The 22895-nt window shown below is 37.4% G+C and overlaps 1 protein-coding gene across 1 annotated transcript in view; it reads right to left on the bottom strand.

Moving 5' to 3' along the window:
- The window catches only part of ST8SIA1 (ST8 alpha-N-acetyl-neuraminide alpha-2,8-sialyltransferase 1), a 151389-nt gene that overhangs the window by 98630 nt on the left and 29864 nt on the right, over positions 1-22895 (bottom strand). The gene's annotated exons all lie outside the window — the stretch shown is intronic.

The raw sequence follows: 22895 nt of genomic DNA, 5'->3' as shown, positions 1-22895 counted from the left end.
ATCCTTTTAATAGAAACAGAATGGGATGAGTGATGTGATTTCAAACACTGGCAAAGCCATCTGCCTTCTAACTGGTAAATCCCATGGGCCTTTTTGGCTCTCGTTTGGTCTGACCTCTCAGCAGTACTGGCTGGGCACAGTTCAGCAACTTGACCCTTGAGAAAGGATCCCCACTCCTTTAGCATCAGGAACACCAGGGTCTCCTTATTGCCTCACTCTTCCGGGCCAGTTTGCAGGCTGCTTGCCCCTCCAATGGAAGAAGCCCTGTTACTATTCTACAAGCCAATATTTACATTCTTCTCTATTTAAAAACCTGTCAGAAACCAACTCTGTTTACTCCCTGCCCTGTCATGAGGAAAAGATCTTATTCCCCAGCTCTACCTTTAGAAGGACCAATAAAACAAACTGCTAACATAAACCACTTCTGAGTGGTGCCTCCACACAGACCGGCTTGCTCAGACATCTTTGGCTACCACGGTACAGAAGCTTAGAGCTGAAAGAGGAAGGTAAGGTGGAGTACTTGGGTTCAAATCCTGGCTCTGCCACCTACTAACTCCAGAACTGGGGAACATCCCAGGTCCACAACCAGCCTCAGAGATTGTTTTTGAGAATTCACCGAAAATGTCCAGGGGGCACACACAGTACAATTTCAATACATGTCATTATTACACAGCCCTAACTTCACTGTAGAAATGAACACGCTGAGTCAATGTCCCAGGCTGAGGAGGCCTGGGGGGCCTCTGGCACTCTCCACACCACATGTTGCTATTTCCAGTGCTCTTTGGTTGGCTTCCTCTTTATAAGAGTTTCCACAGAAAGGACGGGGGCGGGGGGCAGGAAGAAAGCCTTCATCTTATCAAAGTTGCTAGAATTTGTGGGGCACCCGGATGGTTCAGTTGATTAGCATCTGACTCGTGATCTCAGCTCAGGTCTTGATCCCAAGGTCATGAGTTCAAAAGCCCTGCATGGAGCTCACTTAAAAAAATAACAGTAAGTTACTAGAATTTGTCACTTCTTGCTCTGACATCATCATTCCATTTCTCACCAGCTGTGCCTCTTTCCTCTCCTCCTCTGTCTTCATTAATTCTTATCAATGTTTCATCACCCAAAAGACGGCCTGAAATGGAGACAATCAAGTTGCATGGTGACTTGCCTACATTTTGTCAAAAGAGTAACGATGGACACCATATCCCGTCAACATATAATTAGACATGGCTCAAGACTTATCTTTGAAAATAAGGAGAATTATCATAGGCATGACTCTAAATTAAATTTCTGAGCCCCTATTACAGATCTAGTGATATTTTACCACTTTAATTTTTACAATAACCCTAAGAGATAATTAAGGAAACTATTATTGTTCATATCAGAGGAAATGGAATTATGGTCATTACAAGACTTACTCAGCTCACAACAGTCCGAGTTACACTTTTACCAGTGTATGTTGCCCATTCAGAACCCTTCTGACTCACCTTTACCTTTCTCTGCCTGGAAGGAATGCTTTGTAAACAACAGCCAAGCACTTGCAATGTACCTGGTGCCTTTATAGATATTTTTCCACTTCATCCTCACAGTGAATGACCTTGGAGCTAAATAGCTTTAAGATTCTTTTTTCAGGAACTTATCATGGGTCACATAACTAGTGAAGTGGCAGGGCATGGCTTTGCTCCCAGTTTTCAGTTTTTGAATTTTTTTTAATCTCATGTCTAGTACTTCCAACTAGACCATAGCTCTCACCTCCAAACCAAGCTAAACTTGCCATTCAGTACAAAGTACTACTGGAAATTCAGAGGAAAATTTGGCCACAGCCATATAATAATAACACCTCATTTTGTCTAGAGTCTGACACCTTATCCCTTTCACATTGGTTTTCTCTTTTCATCCTCAAAAAAACTAAGACAGAGTTACATTATCATAAACTTCTAATGAAACTGAAACTCAGGCCAAGAGACTTGTTCAAGTTCATTAGGTTAATAAATATTTGCTTAATTATTAATGAAATGTGTCTTACATGGACTCAAATTCATATCTCCTACAGCATCACCATGGTCGGAGCAATCATATCTTTAGTGGGAAAACTATTTTGTTTTAAGATTTTATTTATTTATCTCAGAAAGAGACAGACAGAGAAAGCACAAGTGGGGAAGAGGGTCAGAGGGAGAAGGAGAAACAGACTCCCCGACGAGCAGGAAGACCGATATGGGGCTAGATCCCAGGACCCTGAAATCATGACCCGAGCCAAAAGCAGATGCCCAACCAACTGATCCATCCAGGTGCCCAGGAATATTCAACAGAAAATGAAAGTGTCACATGTGTACAAATATTTTTAAAAATCCAAGAGCTATAGCAAATTTGTAAGAATCATATCACCGTTTGCAATATGGGAATGGTTTTCCTATCATGAACTCTCAAATCTTTCCCTCCATCCACAATGCCTCCCCATCATCCCTTGCCATGCCCCTCTCTGGAAGGTGGCCAAAAAGGGATCACAGTGTGAGGTATGTGCACTTCCCAGGCCTAAGAGAGTGCCACTAGCTCACCAGCAACACTGGCTGCAGGAGCAGCCACAGCAACAACAGTGGTAGGAATAGCACTGCCAGCAGTAGTAACAGTAGCCATAGCAGAAGTAGTCGTCATGATTTTTACAGAGTTCTCACCTAACACTGTGTTAAGTACTTGGGGTACAAATTAAATTAAGGGACACCTGGGTGGCTCAGCCGTTGAGCATCTGCCTTTGGCTCAGGGTGATCCCAGGGTAAAGGATCAAGTTCTGCATCAGACTCCCTGCATGGAGCCTGCTTCTCCCTCTGCCTATGTCTCTGCCTCTCTCTCTCTCTCTCTCTCTCTCTCGATGTGTCTCTCATGAATAAATAAATATAATATGTTTTAAAAATTAAATTAAAACCCAGACCTGTCTTCAGAAAATATGCTCAAGAGGTGGGCAACCAACAAGCAAGTCACTACTCCTGAAGGCAGGAGGATGTGACCAGCACTGCTACAGATGTGCACAGACAGCTGTGGTTGCTCAGAAAGAGGACCCTCCAAGGGTCACCCTCCAGGTTCCAGGAAGGATTTCCTGCTCTGATAATTGCACCCTGGGAGGAAGAAAAAGGAAGCAAGTTATCTGAGGCAGGGAAGCTGCTCCTCCAGAGGTATGAGACAGCAAGAGGCATTCCTTCATCAGAGTACACAACACAAATATTAAGTCTGTAATCTAAGAAACAGTTGACAGTTGAATATTGAATTTTGCCTCCATCCAACCTGCCAGTGATCCCAGAGAGAAGATGCACACCAGCTCTTAGCATTTTTAATCAACTGGGTCCCCAATCCCTTTCTCATGCTTTGCACTGAGACTATGTATTATTTGCTTCTGTTTTGCAGTAGACAATAAAATCACAGGGTCATAAAAGCAAAAGTAAATCTATTTCTATGTTCAAGTTTAAATTTGCATATTATTCAGTTTCAGAGTAGTGCAAATTGAGTAGTGGAGCCAAAATGTAAATGCTTTTTATTATTCCAATTCCAGCTTTAGCGGAACTCATATCAAATGATGCTATAGTTGCATCATGAAGGTAAATATGAAGCCTGGGAGCCACTTGCCAAAAACTCACTCAGGTTCTCATCCCCTTCTAATGAAAGCCATGCATATCAACTAAGCTAAGAGAACCACCTTCACTGATTAGTGTCTATCAACAAAGAAGACTAAGGTTCTGGGGAAACTAAGCAGGTAAATCAGGGTGAAAACCCACCCACTCAGGTAATAATGCCCTGTATCAAAATGAACCTTGCTCTAAGACTCTCTCAGATGCCATGTTCCACACTTTGGTCACCAGAGATGAAGAGAATTGGGAGGCTGTCACTCCAATGACTGTCCTGTATTGGGCCCCATCCAAGGAATGGCTAAACTTGAGAAAGTAGGGGTGAAAGAAGGTTCTACTGCTGTTTCATGTTTGGCCAAAATCTGCTGTTCTATCTCAGCTTTATACTCAGCTACTAGAAGGCTGAAAAGTCAAGTAGCCAAACATTAATCCAACGCCATTTCTGCATTTCTGAATATGTGTGTGACAAGTGCTCATGTAAAAATTTACATCACCATCATATCTAAACAGGGTATTAATGCAAGCAACACACACAAGGAGTGTTGCTGGAGTTTATGGTTTGTAACTAAATATGCAACTCAAAATTCTGATGTACAGCACAGGGAATATAAATGGCATTGTATGGTGACAGAAGATAGCTACACTTGTGATAGCCACAGCATAACATGTAGAGTTGTTGAATCCCTATCTTGTACGCCTGAAACTAATATAATGTAACATTGTATGTCAACTCTTCTCAAGTAAAAAAAAACAAAAACAAAATAAAATTCTGATGAGCAGTTTAGAGAAGTAACCAGAGTGAAAATCTCTTTAGCTGCCTTATATATTGAAATTCTATTAGCCAGATGAGTTAAATGTATCTTTGTAAGAAGAAAATGCTGATAATAAGTTTATCATGAAATGTATTAATTTTATGTACTTTTGAATTATGAAGAATTATTGACTACATAGGAGAACAAATTGTCAGTGAAAGGATATGTGAAGAGAAGAGTGTGTTTGGAAGATAGCTTTAGGAAAAATACTATGCCTTTTTTCCTGCCAACAAATATTGATGAAATCTTAAATAATAATAATGTAAAGCAGAATAGCAGGGTTGAGATTACATAATAATCCAAATCTTTATAGAATTAGTTGATATGCTAGCATTCAAAATATTTTTTTTAAGATTTTATTTTATTTACTCATGAGAGATACAGAGTGAGAGAGAGAGAGGCAGAGACACAGGCAGAGGGAGAAGCAGGCTCCATGCAGGGACCCCGAAGTGGGACTTGATCCCAGGTCTCCAAGATCACACCATGGGCTGCAGGCGGCGCTAAACCGCTGCACCACCAGGGCTGCCCTAGCATTCAAAATATTAAACAAGCTAACTTTTAAGAAATATGTGTAATTTTCAGTTACTTAATCCCATTTAGACAATGAATTATTCAAGAAAAAAAGTCCTAGCTGGAAACTCTTTGTATCTTATCATGAGGAATTAAATGTCAAATTTGTCCCCCAAAAAATTCTATGAGAAAGAAAAACTCCAAAAACCAACATCATGGGAAATCATCATGACCCAGTCATATTAGAATTCTTCATGTCCCTCTGACCTGCTTTCCTCTTCTCTACAGCACTTTGACACTATTTATATGCTGTATGTTTAAAGTTTTGTCTATTATTTGTCTCCCCAAGTCCCAGAATGTAAACTCCATGAGGAGAGAGACTTTGTCTTCGAGTCACTGTTGTACCCCATCTCCTGAAATGATGGCTAATAACACTAAACAGGTCCTTAATAAATATTGATTGGATGTATAAATAACAAGTAAGAAGAAAAGAAGAGAATGTTAGGGAAACAAGAGAATCTCAATGCACATTTGGTTCTCACTAACCAAAATTCAAACTGAAGTCAATTCCTTATGGTTTTAGTCTATGGAGACCAAAAAACCAAAAGCTTGTCAAAATAATTGCTGTAGACTGGTAAACATTTCTCAGTAATAACAGGTCCAAGATTTCTGAGATTTGCTGAGTGGTGAATCCCAAGTTCCATACACTGTGCACTAAACGTTAGTCTGATTGAAGTAAGTTTCCCTTGGGGACCACAGCACAGGGACCACAGGAACAGCCCACCACTTGATGGTGCTGATAAAATCTGTTTCCTTCATCATACAGACAAACTTTCAAAATTTGATTTTTAAAACATTTGATAAGGTTTCAGGTTTAATCTGGTCTTCAAAAAGTTCTTTCCATTCTAGTGATATCTGACTTCAGTCAATTATTGATTGTAATGTCTGGCTTTGGACCAAAAATGTATCTAATGCATTTCCTCCAGACAGCTAAATCAATGGTCCTTATTGTAAACTGTCCTGAATCGAATTCCTAAAATTCCTGTTAGACTATTATATGCTAACTCTTTGAGTTAGTGTCACAGAGCCTCAGATTCATGTTTGAAAATGTGCCCAAGTTCCACATCGGAGGATGGCTTTGAAAGTCAGATTTTATATATAAATATAGATATGTATATATAAAAATATAGATATGTATATACAAATATACATTTATACACACACACATATATATATAGAGAGAGAGAGAGGGAGGGAAGGAGGGAGGGAGGGGAGAGGGGTGGAGAGAACACACAAGCACATATCATGGTTTCAACAACTATTGATTTCACTCTGCCTCATAGTTAGGAATCATAATACTTGGCTTGCCTCACACAATCCTAAGTTATGATTGCTCTCCAAATATAATTCTTTTTTCCAGATATAATTATTAATAGTCACCTCCCTTCCATTCCTTTTTCTTTTTCTCCCTTCCATTCCTAAACATGTCCCTATTTGGATGATTTTAAATTATATGTTCACTCTATTAAGACAAGAGCCTTAACAGCATCAAATAAAAGAGAGCTTTTCTTTAGGTGAAAAACCTGGTGGCCTACAGAGAAATCTGAGATATTTCTTATTCTAAGTAAGTAAATGGCAGATTTCACAAAGATGATGGAAGACAGGGCTGGAGCCATAAGAGTTATTTTTCCTGTTAACTTAAAGGAATCTTTATCTTAAATTATCAGTTTTGAAGCAAGTTTAAAAGTCAGGACTTGGGGATCCGCAGGTGGCTCAGCGGTTTAGCGCCTGCCTTCTGCCCAGGGCATGATCCTGGAGTCCCGAGATCGAGTCCCACATTGGGTTCCCTGAATCGAGCCTGCTTCTCCCTCTACCTGTGTCTCTGCCTCTCTCTCTCTCTCTCTCTCTCTCTCTCTCTCATGAATAAGTAAAATCTTTTAAAAATAATAAAAAAATAAAAGTCAGGAGTCACCATGATGAGTGTCCAGGATATAGAACAAGAATTTGTAGCAGTTGCTCTGAACAAGCAGCAGAGCCCTGCCCGTGGCAGAAAAGGAAGCAAATGGTGACAGCCCCCGTTCTGGGACAAAGGCAATAATTTCTGTTCACGGTATGGACCCCTGTAGTAGCTTACATCATTGACCTAAGAGATGCAAAGTACACACTCAGTAGAGGGTAGAGATTTGTATTCATCTTATGGTTCTGAAAAATTGTCTTAAATTGTGTGGAGGAGAAATACTTTCATTAGATTACTGGTTAAAATACTGTTTTCTACAGATACAATAAAAAGTCTCTTCAAAGATTAATTTTCTAGATAATTTGCCAGGATGACAAAAACAGAAAAACAGCTCTTGTGTACCACTTAGGACAGCAAATAATCTTTTATTTAGCAGCATTTTATTCTTTACATTTGAAATGACTGCATAATAAAGGAAAAGTGTTCCAAAGAAAGGTAGATTACTGCCATGTGTAATTTGCATTTCTCTAAAATAGGAAGAATAGACTTAAAGGAGGAACTTTTGGAACATAAATATTTCAAGGGTAATACATATCTGTTTTGTAACGTACTTAATATCATTATTTGAATTAAAACACGTAAACTTTTTCCAGGAAGGATTTCAATGAATCCTTTTCTTCAGTCTTCCTATTCATGCTTACTTGTCCGTATAACTAGAAAGATTCTATTATCCTTTGAGAATCACCTATTTGCTATTTTGGTAACAGGAAGTAACTGGGCTCCTTTGGATGGCAATCATTACTTGATTCACTCAACAAATATTTATTGAGCACTTTCTCTGTGCCCAGTGTAATTCTAGGTGTTAGGGACAGATTGGGGAAGGGGGACAGGGAATATCTTGCCCTCTTAAATTCTTTTTTTTCTTCTTAAAGATTTTACTTATTTATTCATAAGAGACAGAGAGAGAGAGAGAGGCAAAAACACAGGCAGAAGGAGGAGCAGGCTCCCTGTGAGGAGCCCAATGCAGGACTTGATCCTAGGACCCCGGGATCACTCCCTGAGCTGAAGGCAGATGCTCAACCACTGAGCCACCGAGGTGCCCCTGCTCTCTTAAATTCTAATGGAGAAGCCAGACAAACAAGATAAAATATGTGGCTTTGGGGCAGGGGACGCAGCTTTCAACAGGGAGCTAAGTAAATCCTTACTGTGTAAATGGACAACTGAGTAAAGACCAGAGAGGTAAGCATGTAAGCCGTAGGATATCTGGGAAAAGGGTGTTCAGGTAGAGCCAACGGCAAGTGCAAAGGCCTTCTGGCAGGAGTCTACCTGATATGTTCAAAAAGCATGGAGGAAACCAGTGAAGCTCTAATAAAGAGAGCATGGGGCAGGCATGTCAGGGGGAGAGGATCACATAGGGTTGAGTACGTGTGGTTTTTACCTGCACCACCAACCTCCTTGTGGCATCAAGCACAGATCCTCCAGAATAAATTCAATTCCAAAATCATACAAAGACATTAGGATTTTGCTGAAGTTGTAATGGAGAGGGCAGGGTCACCATACCACAGAAACTTCCTAAATCTTCCAGTGGATGCCTGTCTCTCCCCAGACACAATCCTATTCTTTCCTCTCACCAGCCCCCAGCTGTCCTCTCTCCACATCACATCTCTCTTTTATCCAGAGCAATTTCACCCACTGGCTCTCCAATTTTCACTCCCTTCTAATCACTTACTGTCATTCTTAAGTATGAGAAAACCATTATACATACTCTTTTTGGAGTTTCTTCCCCTTTTGAAAAATGTAGGAATTTGAAAGACAAAAAAATGTCCTCCTATATATGTAATCATATAAATAAAATTATTTCGGGACATCTGGGTGGCTGAGCAGTTAAGCATCTGCTTTCAGCTCACGGTGTGATCCTGTAGTCCCTGGATCGAGTCCCACATCGGGCTCCCTGCATGGAGCCTGCTTGTCCCTCTGTCTGTGTCTCTGCCTCTCTCTCTCTCTCTGTCTCTGTGTGTGTGTGTGTGTGTGTGTGTGTCTCTCATGAATAAATAAATAAAATCTTTTTAAAAAACAAAAAATAAAATTATTTATCTCTTAGTCTATTAGGATATGGCAAAATAGGTAAATGGATATGTGTCAAATTTGGACTGTATTTTTCAGTGGCCTGAAATCTAAAAGGAGGAATGCAATGAATTTATTTTTGCAGGTTTGGGTAGGAGCATAGGAAAGGGCAGGTGGGTCCACTCAGGATGGTAGCTGAGCAGTTGTCCAAGAGAACATGGAGTTCTCAAAATAAGCTTCAGATCAGAGCCACCAGTCCAGACATAAACTCCCATACTCCACTGAGTTTTAAACTTGCTCGACTAGGGGCACCTGGGTGGCTCAGTCGATTAAGCGTCTGCCTTCAGCTCAGGTCATGATCTTAGGGTACTGGGACTGAGCCCCACCTCAGATTCCCTCCTCAGTCAGGAGTCTGTCCTTCTCCCTCTGCCCATCCCCAATACTCGTGCTCCCTCTCTCTCTCTCTCTCTCAAATAAATAAATAAAATCTTAAATCTTAAAAAAAAATAATAAACATTAATATTAATTATAATAATAAATAATATTTATATATAAATAATATAATAATAAATAATAAACTTGTCCAAATTACAAATTACACTGATTTATAATTGGGTTGTTTCTCCAATGTACAGGTTTACACAGCAGGATGGAATGCAGCAGGGACTTCTTTATGTAACGATGGTCAACGGTGCACCTCAACTGTACTAGGGAGCCAGAGGTTGTGTATTAAATATAAGAACTCTATTCAGAAACATCTTTTCTAGGACACCTGTGTGGCTCAGTGGTTGAGCGTCTACCTTTGGCTCAGGTCGTGATCAAGGTCCTGGAATCAAGTCCTGGGATCAAGGTCCTGGGATCAAGTCTCACATCAGGCTCCCCAGAGGGCACCTGCTTTTCCCTCTGCCTATGTCTCAGTCTCTCTCTCTGTGTCTCTCATGAATAAATAAAATCTTAAAAAAAAAAAAGAAACATCTTTTCTTGTTCTAATAACAGCTAAGTCTGAAACTATTTCTGTGAAAGATGAGCAGACGTTATAGGAAGGCAAAGCAAATGAAAAGGAAGAAGCAAGAGCAATAGAAACTGCATTATGGGTTTTCCAAATTATACAGATTTTTCTAAGTTGGGGAACTGAATCGACAAACATTAAGATAGTGAAGGGAGTGGTAAATTCTAGAGGGTGAAGTTCAGGAGTCAAGCTCCCTGAACATACCTCAGCTCTACTTCCTACCACCTGCAAGACTGCACCATTTGTCCTGAAAAATTTCCAGACCACAATTGCCTCTTTTATGAGTTAAGGTACACACTTCTGTTATTCCTGTGAGTAACTGGTCCAGTATTTGAAGAAATTCAAATTTTCTGAAAAAAAATTTGGCTTTGTGCTGTGACCCATTTCCAACAGGATGGAAGTTCATGTAACAACATGAACCAGGGATTCTCAATTTTCTTAACAGAATATTAACTGTGCCACCTGCTCCTCTAAAACACATGGATCTCTCTTTACTCAGCACAAAATAAACAGCATTTTTTCAGCATTTCAGGTTGTCAGCAACCTTTGACTGTCATCTAGTTCCCATTAAATGTGTGGTTAAAGGAACAGATATTTGGGAGAGATGATAGGATGTGTTATTTTCTACTAGAGCTAGATTCTTTCTCTATATCAAGTCAAGTGATGAGTAAGTCGGCTATTCAAGTTACATAAAGCAACTATTTTCAAATATCCACCCTATAAACTTTCATAGATGGGGACAGATATATTTTCCAGGTCAAATGTGTCAACTTAGCTTACCACCAACATACTGTGAAAACAATCAGGCAGGCATTTTCATCACATCCACCCATTATCTCTCACCTTGTTGGTATGCTCATTACATTGGTACTTAGCTTTGAATTGTTTTGTGACTATCATTGACCCCCATCATGACAGAAAAGAACAGAGGTATTGAGAGTGTTGACGACAACAATTCAGGAGAAGCGTAGGCTTGGAAATGGAAACAGATAATTTTTTAAAACTGAAAGCATTGAGAAAATAAAGGATATTACAAGTATAGATGAAATGAGTCATTTGAAAAGGAGTGAATAAAGAAACAATTGGCAAAAAAGAAAGAAAACAATAGATGAACTGGAATTTTTTTTTTTTTTTTTTGGTTTGTGGATAAAGGATAAGCAGAGTCTGAAAATTAGAGACCAGATAAATGTACTATGATATATTCAGGGCTTAGGAGTTAACAAGACGCATACAATTGGAGATGTCAGAAATGATTGAGTTTATTGCCAAAGAAAAAGCACAGATGCCAAATGTCTATTAACCCAATGACAGTTTAGGGTAATGGTAGGGCATTCTGAAAAAATTTAAAGGCAATGATTCAACTACTGCTGATGAAAATGTGCTGCAAGCCAGGGATGCTTGCCTATGTTCAAGACCACCCTGAATGTGCCCATTAAGGACAAGGGCAAGTGTTGAGGGATGACTTGCTAAGGAATCATGAGATCATGAAGGAAATGGCTTAGTTGCCTCAAAATCCTTCAATGAATACAAAACCTAACCATTTGGAGAAAATATACCAAATTGGCTATAAAACAAAAAGCAAAAGGACAAACCCACATGCCATTTGGTAGAAATGTATTGGGGGACAAAAGGTGAAAAATCGGTAATTTTCAACTTACACTTTTGGAATTATAGCCTACGCAGAAATTGAGAAGTCTCTGAATCATCCTCATCATCCTATAGAAATGTCTTCACCAAGTTACAAAGTTATGCTTTTTTTGAAGGTCAGTGTAAGAAAGAGCTACATTAAGAATAGCATTTAATTTTCTATAAAACTGAAGTTGAAGGTAATGTCTATTATGTTTCGGTGGTTTTGTTTATCTACATAACTTCTTCCTTGAATTTAGTGTCAGGAAGATTATTTTCTAATTATATAAAAATGTATGCTTCCACTTTACAAACAATGAGAGTTATTTTGACCCATTAAGTGGTACTTTGGCCTGAGTCATCAAAAAGTTCAAAAGTAAATACTGTATAGTTATAAGACTGTCTAAGCCTCACCTCCATGGACTGCCATCTCTCTCCTCTTTATGAGTGGTTGCTTTTGAAATGTTAGTATACCATTTTTTAAATTTTAGAAATTTATGACTTTAAACTATTAACTTTAGAAATTTTCAAAAATAAAATTAGAAAAACAGGCAAAAATAATTTATCACAGATAATCTCTCCAGACAGAGATAACCACTGTTAATAGATGCATTTTTTCCTATGAATTAATTCAACTATTCCGTTAGTAAATATTCAACAAATATTTATTTAGTACCTAGTATGTGTCAGATACAATTCTAGAGATTCAAGATACTAAACAAGATACAGCAGCACTAAACAAGATGAGCTCAGTGTTTGCTTTCTTAAAACGGAAACTTAATCTATTTACAGTTTACTGATGCTACAAACAACTCTATTATAAACATAGATTTGTGAATACACCCACGATTGTTTTCCTGGGATAAATTTTTTAAAGTTTTTACTGAATTAAAAGATATATACTCTAGGGTCCCCTTGCCTCAAAAAAGATACACCATCTTTAAAATTTTTTATATTTAGCAAAGCAAAATATACAGAGTTTAAAGTACCCTACAGCAACAAAAATAAAAGTTCTCTTTCATATTCCTTATCTCTGTCTAGATCAAAAAGGCAATAGTTTTCACATTTTGATTATCATTCAAATACTGATGGTTTTATTTTCCAATTTTTTGTACTATTGACTTACTATTATGGAAGATGAAGATATCACTTTCTAATCCTACTCCAAACAGACATACACAGACTTTCTTCACCTCATACTCCCCACAGAATTACATAAAAACATTTAGTTAAAGCAATATTATTATACTAGTAAGGGTCTCTAAGTATAATTTAAGAGCTGAGTCAGGCAGTATATACTATCACTTTATATTCTCTCTTGTGGTTTTTTTAAAATTTGCTCTTCCTGGGGTTAGTTATTGCCTAACTCTTTTCATTTGCTTCATGTATTATGTACCTTTCAATAACTCCCCTTCTAATTCTTCATAACATTTTCTCAATGTGGTCAAATACATCAGGAAATCAATCCACTCATTTTTTTTCCTGGGAAACATCTCTTCTGGAGCGTCTGTCCCACTCTAATTTGGGCTGTTTCCTCTCTAACTTCGATAAATACCTGTCATTTTGGGAATTGTTTTCACATCTCTGCTGCCTTGAATTACCCAGTCTCCTCTATCCATTTTTTCCCTTTGTTGTTACTTCATTATTGTGGTATAACATATACTTTAGTTACTTCTTGAGAAAGGGTGAAAACAAAATACATTTTGTGAGCCCTTGAATATTGAAAACACTTCTTAGTTTGGCTGGATACAAAATCCTAGTTCAGAAACAAATTTTTTCAGACTTGAAGGTTATTATCCATTGCTACCTAGTTTCCAGCGTTTTACCTGAGAAATCTAGCATCACTCACATCTAATCATTTTATTGTAATCATTTTTCATCTTGGAAGTTCTTAAGATCTTAAACAAGGGATTTTGAAATTTCACCATAATATGCTTTAATAGGTCTTTTTGCATTCATTTGCTGGACACTTGGTGGTCCCTTCCAACCAGGAAATAGGTCCTTCTGATCTGGAACCAGCTTTCTATTATTTCTTTAATAACTTCTACCCTCTTCTTTTTATATATATTTATCTTCCTGGAATTCCTATATTCCAGATTTCTCATCTTTTTTTTCTATTTTCTACTTCTTTATTTTTCTTTTCTATTTTTATGGAAATGATTTCCTTAACATTATCTTACAAATCCATCTATTGACTTTCTAATTCTCACTACCATATTTTTAATATGAAAAAGTTCTTCTCTATCTTCAAAAAGTTTTATTTCATAGCTTTCTAGTGTTTGTGAATGCAATGTATTTTTGTGTGTGTGTGTATGAGAGTCACAGCTAGAACATTTTTTATGTGTTCTTTTGCTTCCTGCATTGTCTTTTTGGTGTATGTTTTTTTCTATTTGTTCTCTTTCATGTTAGAGGCTTTCTAGAAATATTTACAGATCCATAGCTGCTTGTTTACATTTAAGAATGAGGTACTAAACAACTATATGAAAGTTTTTATCCTTGGGTAGTGACTACCAACTCCTAGGCCTCATCAGCGTGATCCACCAGGGATCCAGACATTTCATGGGGATTTCCCCAAATGTCAGTATCCACAGCATCTTCTCTCACACTAGTTAGTCTCCCCAGAGAGGAACTTCCCAACTTCTTGATAAGATATAAGCCTAGTTGATAATTCTGGGAGCTAAGTGAGAAGGTGAGGCTGAGGCCTCTGCATAACACAACCTTTCTCTTCCTCTTAATTCCCCTGTATTCATCTGATATCCCACATCTTAGAGTCTGTTTCATTCCTAGTCTTCTAGCAGATGTGCAAGGGCAATTTCTTGTGTTTTTGGGTAAGGGGAGATCTGGAGCACTTCCAACCAATCTTTCTATTTTTAGTGTCATCAGCAGTCACCTCTAATTGCTGAATCTTTTGAGAATTCTGCAACATGAACTGGCTTCCTTCTTGCTGGCTTCTCCAGCTGCAAGCACTCAAGTTTTAGATTTCTGTACTCTCCTGGTCAGATATCACTGAGCCATCTGCTTTTCATCTCCTAAAATTTTGTTGATGTCTTTTCTCTGCTATTGTCTCCTCTTCCATTCTCTTCATTTTTACAAGTTTATTCCTATTTATATCCCTCTCTTATAATTTTATTAGTCTTTCAAGAGGGGTCAGGAAAGCAGAAGCCAGGCAGTATTATCCTTTCAAGTTTAACTTCTTTAACTGTGATTTTTCAATAATGTTTTCTGATTTTAAAACATATGCATGATATCAGAATAATTTTGATGGTGGTTGCTTTAAAGAAATGGAAATGGGGTTTTAAGATATGTGGGGAGTTTTACTTTTCTTTTCTTTCTTTTTTTTTTTACTCTTCATCTTATTCGTTTCTGTACCTTTTTAGTGCTGTGAACTTGTATTACCTTATCGTTTTAAATCTGATTTTTAAGAGTTACTAAAAATAAAAAGTAATATGACCAGTAAAGAAAATCTGGAATATGTTAAAAAGGGGTAAAGAAGAAATCAGAAGTTAAAAAATAATACAACCACATAGAGAAAAATATGATTAATTTGATTTTTCTCTCTGATTGTGACATTATATTCTCAGGATTTCTTCAAAATTTATATAGATTAACCAGCTAATTATCTCTGCTCTCCAGCATCTTCAAGTCTCCTTTTTCTTCTCTTTCACAAAGGTATAATTGACATACAATATTTTATTAGTTTCAGTTGTAAAACATAGTAATTCGAGATTTATATATGTTGTGAAATGATCAACATAGTAAGCCTAGTTACCATCTGTCACCATACAGAATTAATACAATATTATTGACTATATTCCCTATGCTCTACATTATATCCCCATGGCTTATTTATTTTTTATCTATAAATTTGTACTTCTTGATCCCTTTCACCTATTTTGCAATCCTACCTCAAACTACCCTACACACTGGCAACCACCAATTTTTTCTCTGCATCTACAAGTCTAGGTTTGGTTTGGTTTCTTTATTTCTACATATAAGTGATATTGTGCAGTATTGTGCAACTTTTCTGTGTCTGACTTATTTCACTTAGCATATACCCTCAAGGTCCACCAGGTTGTCACAAATGGCAAAATTTCATGTTTTATGGTTGAGTTGTATTCCATTGTAAATATATACCACATCTTCTTTATCCACTCATTCACCAATGGACACTTAAGTTATTTCCATATCTTGGTTATTGTGAATACTGCTGCAATGCACAAAGGAGTGCATTTTGAATTAGCGTTTTCATTTCTTCCAATAGATATTCAGTAGTAAAACTTCTAGAACATATTATAGTTCAATTTTTAATTTTTAAAGGAACCTCCAGATCATTTTCCATAGTGTCTACATCAATTTACATTCCCACTAACAGTGCATGAAGGTTCCCTTTTCTCTACATCCTCACCAACACTTGTTATTGCTTGTCTTCTTGACAATAGCCATTCTGACAAATGTAAGGTCATAGCTCATTATAGTTTGATTTGCATTTCCCTGATGATTAGTGATACTAAGCATCTTTTCTTTTTTTATTTTAAAGATTTGTTTATTTATTTATGAGACACAGAGAGAGAGAGAGGTAGAGACATGGACAGAGGGAGAAGCAGGCTCCCTGTGGGAGCCCAATGTGCAACTCAATCCCAGAACTCCAGGATCATGATTTGAGCCAAGGCAGATGCTCAATCGCTGAGCCACCCAGGCATCCCACTAAGCATATTTTCATATGCCCATTGCCCATTGGTATATATTCTTTGGAAAAATGTTTATTCAAGTCCTCTACCTCTTTTAAAAATCAGGTTATTTTGTTTTGTTTTGTTTACTCAGTTGTATGCATTTGTCATATATTTTGGATATTCACACTTGTTAGATATGTGATTTGCAAATATCTTCATTTTGATGACGGTTTTCTTCACTGTGCAGGAGCTTTTTTGTTTGATGTAGTCCCATTTGCTTATTTTTGCACTTATTTCCCTTGCCTTTGGAGTCAGACCCAAAGAGCACTGCTAAGACTGAGGTCAAGGAGCTTACTGACAATTTTTTTCTAGGAATTTTATAGTCTTACACCCAAAATTTTAATCCATTTTTTAAGTTAATTTTAGTGTATGCTTCAAGACAGTAGCCCAGTTTCATTCTTTTGCATGTAGCCATCCAGTTTTCCCAGCACCATTTATTGGAGAGACTGTCCTTTCCTCATTCTATATTCTTGGCTCCTTTGTCTTAAACTTAGTTGAACAAAAATGTGTGGTTTATTTCTGAATTCTCTATTCTGTTCCATTGATTTATGTGCCTGTATTTATGCCAATACATGCTGTTTTTAATATTTTATTTATTTATTTAACAAAGAGAGCAAGAGAGAGCAAGCAGGATGAGCAGTAGAGGGAGAGGGAGAAGCAGGCTCCCTGTAGAGCCTGCAGAGCAGGGAGACTGTCGCAGGGCTCGATTCCAGGACTCTGGGATCATGACCTAAGCCAAAGGCAGACACTTAACCAACTAACCACCCAAGCATGCCATACTGTTTTGATTATTAGAGCTTTCTAATATAGTTTGAAATTAGGGAGCGTGATATCTTTGGCTTTGTTCTTCTTTCTCAAGAATGTTTTTTTTTTTTTTTTTTTTTTTTTTGGCTATTTGAGGTCTTTAGTGGTCCCATGTAAATATCAGAATTATTTGTCTAATTTCTGTGAAAAAACAATGCCATTGGAACTTTGATAGAGATTGCACTGAGTCTGTAGCTTGCTTTTTTTTAAAATTTTTATTTATTTATGATAGGCACACAGTGAGAGAGAGAGAGGCAGAGACACAGGCAGAGGGAGAAGCAGGCTCCATGCACCGGGAGCCCGACGTGGGATTCGATCCCGGATCTCCAGGATCGCACCCTGGGCCAAAGGCAGGCTCTAAACCGTTGTGCCACCCAGGGATCCCTGTAGCTTGCTTTAAATAGTATGGACATTTTAATAAAGTAATTCTTCCAGTCCATGAACATGAAATATCTTTTCATTGATTTGTGCCTTCTTCAATTTCTTTCATCAATGTCTTAGAGTTTTCAATATACAGATTTTTCACCTCCTGGTTAAATTTTATGCTTAGGCATTTTATTATTTTTTTAAGTGGTTGTAAATGGTTTTTTTCTTGATTTCTCTGATAGTTCATAATTTGTATATACAAATATAATAGATATCTGTATATTAAGTTTTTATCCTGAGACTTTCCCAAATTAATTTATTTTTTTTCCCAAATTAATTTATGAATTCTAATGGTTTTATGGTGAAATCTTTAGCGTTGTCTATATATAGTGACAGTTTTACTTCCTTTCCAAATCGGATGCCTTATTCTTTTTCTTTTTTGTTGCCTTTTTCTTTTCTTGCCTAATGGCTGTGGCTAGGACTCTCAAAACTATGTTGAATAAAAGGGGCAAACATGGGCACCCTAGTCTTGTTTTTAATCTTAGAGAAAATCTTTTGGCTTTTCACCATTGAGTATGATGTTAGCTTAGGTGTGTCAACATTTCTTCTAAGGCTGGTTTAGTAGTTATGAATTCCTTTAGCTTTTGCCTGTCAGAAAAACTCTACCTCTCCTTCGATTCTGAATGTTAATTTTGCTGGGTAGAGTATTTTTGGTTAGAATGTTTCTTCATTTCAGCACTTTGACTATGCTATGCCACCTTCTTCTAGCCTGTGAAATTTCTGCTGAATAATATGCTGATAGCCTTATAGAGTTCCCTTATAAGTAACAATTTATTTTTCTCTTGCTGCTTTTAAGATTCTCTTTTTATCTTTAACTTTTGACATTTTAATTATAATGTGTCTTGGTGTGGATTTCTTTGGGTTCATCTTCTGTGGCATTCTCTAGTACTCCTGGATCTAGATGTCTATTTCCTTTCCTAGGTTAGAGAAGTTTTCATCCATTATTTCTTCAAATAAGTTTTCTGCTCCTTTTTCTCTTTCTTCTCCTTCAGGGATCCCTATAATGTATAATTCACTTGATATTCCTGAGGTCCCTTAAGTCAGCTTCATTTTTAAAATTCTTTTTCTTTTTTGCTGTTCTGTCTGGATGAGTTCCATTGCTTTGTCTTCTAGATCACTGACCCATTCTTCTACTTGTCCAGTTTGCTGTTGAACCCCTCAGGTGTATTTTTCAGTTTTGTTACTTTATTCTTAAGCTCTATGTCTTCTGTTTGGTACTTTCTTATATTTTCTATATTTGTTAAATTTTTCACTGTGTTGATCCATTCTCCTGAGGTCAGTGACCATCCTTTTGACCATTACTTTGAATTCTTTATCAGGTAGATTACTTATCTCCATATCATTAACATCTTTTTCTGAAGTTTTGATCTTGTTCTTTCACTGGGAACATATTTTTGTTTTGCTTGACTCTCTGTGTTTGTTTCTATGTATTAAGTGAAATAGTCACCTCTCTCAGTCTTGAAGTGGACTTGGGTAGCTGATGAACTATCTCAACCTTGCCTTAGCTTTGGTTGTCTCCCAAACTTTTGTGATTGTCTAAACCAGCCAACATTCTTGATATATCCCCATTTTTAGGGGGTGTCAAGAACTGTCTTGATGCGGTCTTTTTATCCTTTATTATGGAGAAACAATTCATCTGTTTTCAGATCTTTTTCAGTAAGAAATGATCCATACATAGCTGTAGATTTGGTGTGTCCATGAGAGATGGCAAGTTCCTACATTGCCATTTTGGAAAATTGAAAAATCATAATGAAGAGAAAGGTCTTTTTGCATCAATTGTCTTAAGTTGAGTCTCCTAGAAGCGGAGATGGAGTTTAAGTGAATTATTAAAAGTAGTGACTCAGAAGAGGAGAGGGAGTCCTAAAGTCTTCTTTTAACTAAATCCTTAACTTCTGTCCATAAAAATATTTATATTTGTCCTAAGTTAAGGAAAATCCCCTCTAATATGCTACCTCTTTAAGATATGTTAAATTCTCTCTGAGAACTCTTACAAATCAAACACATTAAAGCACTACTGCCTCTATTTCTTCATCAGCCTTTTCATTTGCACATCATCTGTCCTGAAATTGCCTTCTCCAAGGTCTTCAAGTATATCCAAATGACCAAATCAAATCAAATCGCCTTTCCTTACTTCTTATTCATCCTGACCACTCTGGCATTTCAGATTGTTGACCAAGTCCTTTCTACTAAGAAGCCTCTCCTCCCTAGATATCTATGGCAGTGTATCAGTCTACTCAACCACCTCCTATTTCTTTTTCTCTCTTTCCTGACAAAAACAGCACTTCTTCTCCTCACCTAAATGTGAGAATATCCCAAGGCTCAAACCTCGATTCCCATCATTTTTTATTCTAATAAGAAGGAGAGACTAAATCACAGCCACAGCCTTATACTCAACCCAAGAGATCATTATCTCCTAGAGGAATACACAAAAGAATAGAGTAGCATGGACCATCATGAGACACCTAATTGGGGGTTGGAGAATATAGAGTTCAATCAGTGGAGAAGGACAACACAGAGGAAAATCAAGAAATTAAGAAAAGTTCTTACTATGCACAAGACACTATCTCAGGTCCTTTCATATATTTGCTACCTCATTTAGTTCTCAAAACAGTCCCATGAGTCAGGTATTTTATTTCTCTTTGCAGGAGTTAGGCAGCAGCAAAAAACCACAGCTATGATCAAGGTCACATGATAAGGATGGCAGCATCGTATAATGGAAAAAATAGAGATTTCAGAGTATACAGCTTTAACTCTGCCACTTACTGCTGCATGGCTTCAGTCAAACCACTTAATCTTCTGTTTTTCAAGCTTCTCATTTATAAAATGGTGACATTTTATTGTATTGTAAATAAGGTGTATAAAGTACCTTGCACATAAGAAGTTTGATTATTATTATTAGGAATTTATATATGAATTATTTTCATAACAAAAGGGAATGCTAAGGAAGGCAAAGGAAGAGAGAGTTTTGGTAAGAGAAGCTATATTTCTTCCAAGGTACAGATCCAAGCCCAGATGGAAACCTGGGCTTCTCATGGCTGTACAACCTTAGAGAAGAGATCTCAGCAATTTCCTATCTATAGGAAGCATGTGTCTAAGAAAGGCAAAGAAACAGTTCCCCTGTGACTAAGAGTCAGTGAAAAAAATGCAAGTCACGATCATCTTTTGATATGGAAAAATGCTCAACCCAGTAGCTTATATTGTCCCTAAATGAGAGTGTATGTACCACTACCGAATCTTAAGAGAGGCTATGGCTAGCTTTTCTGGATAAGTTGCTTTGACAAAAATGTTTAAAAGGCAAAAAAAATAAAAAGTGGGGCATCTGGGTGGCCCAGTTGGTTAAGTGTTGAACTCTTGCTTTTGGTTCAAGTTGTGATCCCAGGATCGTGAGACTGAGCCCCACATCAGTTTCGATGCTCAGTGTGGAATCTGCTTGAGATTCTCTCCCTCTCCCTCTGCCCCTTCTGCTTGTGTGCTCTTGCTCTCTCTCTCTTTTTCTAAAATAATACATAAATATTTTTTTAAAAAGGCAAAAATAAGTTGTTTTGACAAAATTCTTTACAAAGAACAGTAACAAAATGTTGCCTGGCTGGCTCATTCAATAGAGCATGTGACACTTGATCTCAAGTTTGTGAGTTCAAGCCTCATGCTGGATGTAGAAATTACTTTTTAAAAAAGAATAAGAATAACAAAAAGGTGAAGCATCTAAGCCTCTGTAGATTTAGAAAGATCAAGCTATAAAAAAAGGCTGAATATTCTCCGTAGGTACTTTACAGCATGACACAACGATTCCTTCTGCCATAATAATAAATTAAAATGTGATCATCAACATGGTAAATCAAAAGTGAACAGACGAAAAGAAAAACACAACCTGACCAGAAGGGCCAAAAGAAGCATTAATGCCCATGAAGATAATTCAGACAGCAGCTGCGGACTGTTCCCAGACACTCTGATAATGGAGAACATAATTAGTTTTCCTTGACAAAGAAAAATAAAAGAACTGATGAGGTCAAAACTCATAAATTAATTCAACTGAATGAGTGTTTGTTTGTCTGAAGGGATCCTCTGTGCTTACAACTGAAGGTCGCGGAAGTTCTATAAAACACAAACAAATGGCATGAAGGGTACCCAGTTATCACTCATTCATTCACTTGCTCACTCATTAATTCATCTGTTAAATATTCATTAATACTGAATGTATGCAAAAGACTACATGCTAAATTTTAGGAAAGGGGATGAATAAAATGCAGTTTCTATCTTCTAGAATCTCAGATCTTGTGGCAAAAGAGCAGTAAATAAACCCCAGCACAGTTTATCAGAGCATAGAAGAAGATGCACAGAACAGCCACTGAGAAGAGAAAACTAGAGGGGCGGGTAGGGTGGGACAGAACAGGTGGAGGGAGATGGGAAAAGATTTTCTAAGGTCAACATGTAAACTGAGAATTGAAGGCCTAAGAGGATTTAGTCAGACAGGCCAAAGGCTAGCGGCGTGGGAAAAAGTAGAGAATTCCTGACAGAGAAAACAGCATGTACAAAGGCACAAAGTTCCCAAACTCCAGTCCAGAACAATTTTTTCAACGGTCTCTGGCAACATGAGGAAAAATATAGGCAATGAATGGGGCTTTTATATTTTAACTTTTAATTAGCAGCCAGTTTTTTTTCTGAGATTATGTGCTTTCTACCTTTTGAAGTAACATGTAGAGTCTTTAATGAAAAGTTAGTATTTTATCATTTCCTTATTTGCCTAAATATAAAATGATCAGAACTGTCCATTTATTAATTTATTTGATGATTTTCTAGTCCATTAAATCCTAAATTTGAGAAACCCTGAACACAATTAACAGAGCCACAAGTACCTGGCATGATTAGAAAGGCAGAATAAATATGCAAATAAATATGCCATAGTTTACATAGGAGATTAACTTTGGAAAGTAGGCAAGGACCAGATTATGAAGAGCTTTATATGACTAGTTAAGAAGTTTAGACGTTATGGGTGCCTGAGTGGCTTAGTCGGTTAAGCATCTGCCTTCTTCAGCTCAGGTCATGATCCTGGGGTCCTGAGATCTAGCCCTGAGTCAGATCCCTGCTCAGCAAAGAGTCTCTCTCTTCTGTCTCTGTTACTCCCCCTGCTTGTGCTATCTCTCTCTCCCTCTCTCAAATATATAAATAAAATCTATAAAAAGAGAGAGAGAGAGAAAGAGAAGTTTAGACTTTATCCTATAGGCAAAAAAGGCAGAGTGACTTTCAAAAAAGTGAGGAATTAGCAAGTATGATGCCGGGCAAGCCACTCACTTTATTTCTCTGGTGCCTGTTTTAAAATGCTGATGCTAATAAATATCCTACACCTACTTTTGAGTACTT

The sequence above is a fragment of the Vulpes vulpes genome, chromosome 8, assembly GCF_048418805.1.
Source record: "Vulpes vulpes isolate BD-2025 chromosome 8, VulVul3, whole genome shotgun sequence".
NCBI lineage: Eukaryota > Metazoa > Chordata > Mammalia > Carnivora > Canidae > Vulpes > Vulpes vulpes.
This window is presented reverse-complemented; position numbering and strand designations above follow the sequence as displayed.